The 6,533-nt window shown below is 54.0% G+C and overlaps 1 non-coding gene across 1 annotated transcript; it reads right to left on the bottom strand.

Annotated features, from left to right (window-relative positions):
• Nucleotides 1-594: 594 nt before the first annotated feature.
• TRNAN-GUU (transfer RNA asparagine (anticodon GUU)) lies at nucleotides 595-668 on the bottom strand. Its single transcript has one exon. It is a non-coding gene; the product is annotated as a tRNA-Asn (tRNA).
• Nucleotides 669-6,533: the final 5,865 nt, after the last annotated feature.

The following is a 6,533-nucleotide window of genomic DNA, read 5'->3' as shown; positions in this document are numbered from 1 at the left end:
CGCACCTCCACCGGGTGGGCTCGAACCTCCAACCTTTCGGTTAACAGCCGATTGCGCTAGCCAATAGCGCCACGGAGACAGTCGTGCTCCAATATCCCCACCATCAGAACATATCTTCAAAGCTATCAGCGCAAAGAAAAAAGCAGCACACCACTCCCGGGAGGGATCGAACCTCCAACTTTTCGGTTAACAGCCGATCGCGCTAGTCAGTTTCGCCACGTAGACAGTCGTGCTCCACTCTCACCACCGTCAGAACATTTCTTCAGAGCTATCAGCTCAAAGAAGAAAAAGCGCCGCACCACCATCGGGTGGGCTCGAACCTCCAACCTTTCGGTTAACAGCCGATCGCGCTACCCAATTGCGCCACGGAGACAGTCGTGCTGCTCTCTCACCACCATCAGAACATATCTTCAAAGCTATCAGCGCAAAGAAAAAAGCAACACACTGCTCCCGGGAGGGATCGATCCTCCAACCTTTCGGTTAACAGCCGAATGCGTTAGCCAATTGCGCAACGGAGATAGTCGTGCTCCACTTTCACCACCGTCAGAACATTTTTCCAAAGCTTTCAGCGCCAAGAAGAAAAAAGCGACACACCGCTCCCGGGAGGGCTCGAACCTCCAGCCTTTCGGTTAACGGCCGAACGCGCTACCCAATTGCGCCATGGAGACAGTCGTGCTTCACTCTCACCACCGCAGAACATTTCTTCAGACTATCAGCCCAAAGAAAAAAAGCGCCGCACCACCACCGGGTGGGCTCGAACTTCCAACCTTTCGGTTAACAGCCCAACGCGCTAGCCAATTGCAACACGGAGACAGTCGTGCTCCACTCTCACCACCGTCAGAACATTTCTTCAGAGCTATCAGCTCAAAGAAGAAAAAGCGCCGCACCACCACCGGCTGGGCTCGAACCTCCAACCTCTCGGTTAACAGCCAGTCGCGCTAGCCAATGGCGCCACGGAGACAGTCGTGCTGCGCTCTCACCACCGTCAGAACATTTCTTCAGAGCTATCAGCCCAAAGAAAAAAAAGCGCCACACCACCACCGGGTGGGCTCGAACCTCCAGCCTTTCGGTTAACGGCCGAACGCCCTAGCCAATTGCGCCACGGAGACAGTCGTGCGCCACTCTCACCACCATCAGAACATATCTTCAAAGCTATCAGCGCAACGAAAAAAGCAACACACCACTCCCGGGAGGGCTCGAAATTCCAACCTTTCGGTTAACAGCCGATCGCGCTAGCCAATTGCGCCACGGAGACAGTCGTGCTTCACTCTCACCACCATCAGAACATACCTTCAATGCCATCAGCGCAAAGCAAAAAAAGCGACATACCGTCCACAGGGGGGCTCGAAACTCAATCGTTTCGGTTAACAACCGATCGCGCTAGCCAATTGCGCCACGGAGACAGTCCTGCTCCACTCTCACCACCATGAGAACATATCTTCAAAGCTATCAGCCCAAAGAAAAAGAAGCGCCGCACCACCACCGGGTGGGCTCGAACCTCCAACCTTTCGGTTAACAGCCGATCGCGCTAGCCAATTGCGCCCCGGAGACAGTCCTGCTCCACTCTCACCACCATCAGAACATATCTTCAGAGCTATGAGCGCAAAGAAAAACAAGCGCCGAATCACCACCGGGTGGGCTCGAACCTCCAACCTTTTGGTTAACAGCTGATCGCGCTAGCAAATTGCGCCACGGAGACAGACCTGCTCCACTCTCACCACCATCAGAACATATCTTCAAAGCTTTCAGCCCAAAGAAATAAAAGCAACAAACCACTCCCGGGAGGGCTCGAACCTCCAGCCTTTCAGTTAACAGCCGATCGCCCTAGCCAATTGCACCACGGAGATAGTCGTGCTCCACTCTCACCACCGTCAGAACATTTCTTCAGAGCTATCAGCCCAAAGAAAAAGAAAGCGCCGCTCCACCACCAGGTGGGCTCGAACCTCCAACCTTTCGGTTAACAGCCCATCGCGCTAGCCAATTGCGCCACGGAGACAGTCGTGCGCCACTCTCACCACCATCAGAACATATCTTCAAAGCTATCAGCGCAAAGAAAAAAGCAACACACCGCCACCGGGTGGGCTCGAACCTCCAGCCTTTCGGTTAACGGCCGAACGCGCTAGCCAATTGCGCCACGGAGACAGTCGTGCTTCACTCTCACCACCATCAGAACATATCTTCAAAGCTATCAGCGCAAAGAAAAAAGCAACACACCACTCTCGTCAGGGCTCGAAATTCCAACCTTTCGGTTAACAGCCGATCGCGCTAGGCGATTAGGCCACGGAGACAGTATAGTGCAGCACTCCCACCTCCGTCAGAACAATTCTTCAGAGCTATCAGCCCAAAGAAAAAAAAGCGCCGCACCTCCTCCGGGTGGGCTCGAACCTCCAGCCTTTCGGTTAACAGCCGATCGCGCTAGCCAATTGCGCCACGGAGACAATCGTGCTCCACGCTTACCACCATCAGAACATATCTCCAAAGCTATCAGCGCAAAGAAAAGAGCAACACACCACCCCGGGAAGGCTCGAAACTACACCCTTTCGGTTAACAGCCGATCGCGTTAGCCAATTGCGCCACGGAGACAGTAGGGCAGCACTCCCACCTCCGTCAGGATATTTCTTCAGAGCTATCAGCCCAAAGAAAAAAAAAGCGCCGCACCACCACCGGGTGGGCTCGAACCTCCAAACTTTCGGTTAACAGCCGGATGCGCTAGGCCATTGCGCCACGGAGACAGTCGTGCTCCACTCTCACCACCATGAGAACTTATCTTCAAAGCTATCAGCGCAAAGAAAATGAAGCGCCGCACCACCACCGGGTGGGCTCGAACCTCCAACCTTTCGGTTAACAGCCGATCGCGCTAGCCAATTGCGCCCCGGAGACAGTCCTGCTCCACTCTCACCACCATCACAACATATCTTCAGAGCTATGAGCCCAAAGAAAAAAAAGCGCCGAACCACCACCGGGTGGGCTCGAACCTCCAACCTTTTGGTTAACAGCTGATCGCGCTAGCCAATTGCGCCACGGAGACAGTCCTGCTCCACTCTCACCACCATCAGAACATATCTTCAAAGCTTTCAGCCCAAAGAAAAAAAAGCAACAAACCACTCCCGGGAGGGCTCGAACCTCCAACCTTTCAGTTAACTGCCGATAGCGCTAGCCAATTGCACCACGGAGATAGTCGTGCTCCACTCTCACCACCGTCATAAAATTTCTTCAGAGCTATCAGCCCAAAGGAAACAAAAGCGCCGCTCCACCACCAGGTGGGCTCGAACCTCCAACCTTTCGGTTAACAGCCCATCGCGCTATCCAATTGCGCCACGAAGACAGTCGTGCTTCACTCTCACCACCATCAGAACATATCTTCAAAGCTATCAGCGCAAAGAAAAAAGCAACACACCACTCCCGGGAGGGCTCGAAATTCCAACCTTCCGGTTAACAGCCGATCGCGCTTGGCGATTAGACCACGGAGACAGTATAGTGCAGCACTCCCACCTCCGTCAGAACATTTCTTCAGAGCTATCAGCCCAAAGAAAAAAAGCGCCGCACCTCCTCCGGGTGGGCTCGAACCTCCAGCCTTTCGGTTAACAGCCGATCGCGCTAGCCAATTGCGCCACGGAGACAGCCGTGCTCCACTCTTACCACCATCAGAACATATCTCCAAAGCTATCAGCGCAAAGAAAAGAGCAACACACCACTCCCGGGAAGGCTCGAAACTACAACCTTTCGGTTAACAGCCGATCGCGCTAGCCAATTGTGCCACAGAGACAGTAGTGCAGCACTCCCACCTCCGTCAGGATATTTCTTCAGAGCTATCAGCCCAAAGAAAAAAAAGCGCCGCACCACCACCGGGTGGGCTCGAACCTCCAAACTTTCGGTTAACAGCCGGATGCGCTAGGCCATTGCGCCACGGAGACAGTCGTGCTCCACTCTCACCACCATGAGAACATATCTTCAAAGCTATCAGCCCAAAGAAAAAGAAGCGCCGCACCACCAGCGGGTGGGCTCGAACCTCCAACCTTTCGGTTAACAGCCGATCGCGCTAGCCAATTGCGCCCCGGAGACAGTCCTGCTCCACTCTCACCACCATCAGAACATATCTTCAGAGCTATGAGCCCAAAGAAAAAAAAGCGCCGAACCACCACCGGGTGGGCTCGAACCTCCAACCTTTTGGTTAACAGCTGATCGCGCTAGCCAATTGCGCCACGGAGACAGTCCTGCTCCACTCTCTCCACCATCAGAACATATCTTCAAAGCTTTGAGCCCAAAGAAAAAAAAACCAACAAACCACTCCCGGGAGGGCTCGAACCTCCAACCTTTCAGTTAACAGCCGATCGCGCTAGCCAATTGCACCACGGAGATAGTCGTGCTCCACTCTCACCACCGTCAGAACATTTCTTCAGAGCTATCAGCCCAAAGAAAAAAAAAAGCGCCGCTCCACCACCAGGTGGGCTCGACACTCCAACCTTTCGGTTAACAGCCCATCGCGCTAGCCAATTGCGCCACGGAGACAGTCGTGCGCTACTCTCACCACCATCAGTACCTATCTTCAAAGCTATCAGCGCAAAGAAAAAGCAACACACCACTCCCGGGAGGGCTCAAACCTGGAATGTTTTGGTTAACAGCCGAACGTGCTAGCCAATTGCGCCACGGAGACAGTCGTTCTCCGCTCTCACCACCATCAGAACATATCTTCAAAGCTATCGGCGCAAAGAAAAAAGAAACACACCACCACCGGGTGGGCTCGAACCTCCAGACTTTCGGTTAACGGCCGAACGCGCTAGCCAATTGCGCCACGGAGACAGTCGTGCTTCACTCTCACCACCATCAGAACATATCTTCAAAGCTATCAGCGCAAAGAAAAAAGCAACACACCACTCTCGGGAGGGCTCGAAATTCCAACTATTCGGTTAACAGCCGATCGCGCTAGGCGATTAGGCCACGGAGACAGTATAGTGCAGCACTCCCACCTCCGTCAGAACATTTCTTCAGAGCTATCAGCCCAAAGAAAAAAAAGCGCCGCACCTCCACCGGGTGGGCACGAACCTCCAGCCTTTCGGTTAACAGCCGATCGCGCTAGCCAATTGCGCCACGGAGACAGTCGTGCTTCACTGTTACCACCATCAGAACATATCTCTAAAGGTATCAGCGCAAAGAAAAGGGCAACACACCACTCCCGGGAAGGCTCGAAACTACAACCTTTCGTTTAACAGCCGATCGCGCTAGCCAGTTGCGCCACAGAGACAGTAGTGCAGCACTCCCACCTCCGTCAGGATATTTCTTCAGAGCTATCAGCCCAAAGAAAAAAAAGCGCCGCACCACCACCGGGTGGGCTCGAACCTCCAAACTTTCGGTTAACAGCCGGATGCGCTAGGCCATTGCGCTACGGAGACAGTCGTGCTCCACTCTCACCACCGTCAGAACATTTCCTCGGAGCTGTCAAGCCAAAGGAAAAAAAGCGCCGCACCACCACCGGGCGAGCTCGAACCTCCAACCTTTCGGTTAACAGCCGATTGCGCTAGCCAATAGCGCCACGGAGACAGTCATGCTCCAATATCCCCACCATCAGAACATATCTTCAAAGCTATCAGCGCAAAGAAAAAAGCAACACACCACTCCCGGTAGGGATCGAACCTCCAACTTTTCGGTTAACAGCCGATCGCGCTAGCCAGTTGCGCCACGGAGACAGTCGTGCTCCACTCTCACCACCGTCAGAACATTTCTTCAGACTATAAGCCCAAAGAAAAAAAAGCGCCACACAACCACCTGGTGGGCTCGAACCTCCAACCTTTAGGTTAACAGCCGAACGCGCTAGCCAATTGCGCCTCGAAGACAGTCGTGCTCCACTCTCACCACCGTCAGAACATTTCTTCAGAGCTATCAGCTCGAAGAAGAAAAAGCGCCGCACCACCACCGGGTGGGCTCGAACCTCCAAACTTTCGGCTAACAGCCGATCGCGCTAGCTAATTGGGCCACGGAGGCAGTCGTGCTCCACTCTCACCACTGTCAGAACATTTCTTCAGAGCTATCAGCCCAAAGAAAAAGAAACGCCGCACCACCACCGGGTGGGCTCGAACCTCCAACCTCTTGGTTAACAGCCGATCGCGCTAGCCAATTGCGCCACAGAGACAGTCGCGCTTCGCTCTCACCACCGTCAGAACATTTCTTCAGAGCTATCAGCCCAAAGAAAAAAAAGCGCCACACCACCACCGGGTGGGCTCGAACCTCCAGCCTTTCGGTTAACGGCTGAACGCGCTAGCCAATCGCGCCACGGAGACAGTCGTGCTCCACTCTCACCACCATCAGAAAATAACTTCAAAGTTATCAGCCCAAAGAAAAAAAAGCGCCGCACCCCCCCGGGCGGGCTCGAACCTCCATCCTTTCGGTTAACAGCCGATCGCGCTAGCCAATTGCGCCACGGAGACAGTCGTGCTCCACTCTCACGACCGTCAGAACATTTCTTCAGAGGTATCAGCCCAAAGGAGAAAAAGCGCCGCAACACCACCGGGTGGGCTCGAACCTCCAACCTTTCGGTT

This window comes from Rhipicephalus microplus, unplaced genomic scaffold (assembly GCF_043290135.1).
Source record: "Rhipicephalus microplus isolate Deutch F79 unplaced genomic scaffold, USDA_Rmic scaffold_44, whole genome shotgun sequence".
In the NCBI taxonomy this organism is placed as follows: Eukaryota; Metazoa; Arthropoda; class Arachnida; order Ixodida; family Ixodidae; genus Rhipicephalus; species Rhipicephalus microplus.
The sequence above is the reverse complement of the archived record's forward strand: the minus strand, read 5'-3'. Positions and strand labels throughout refer to the sequence as shown.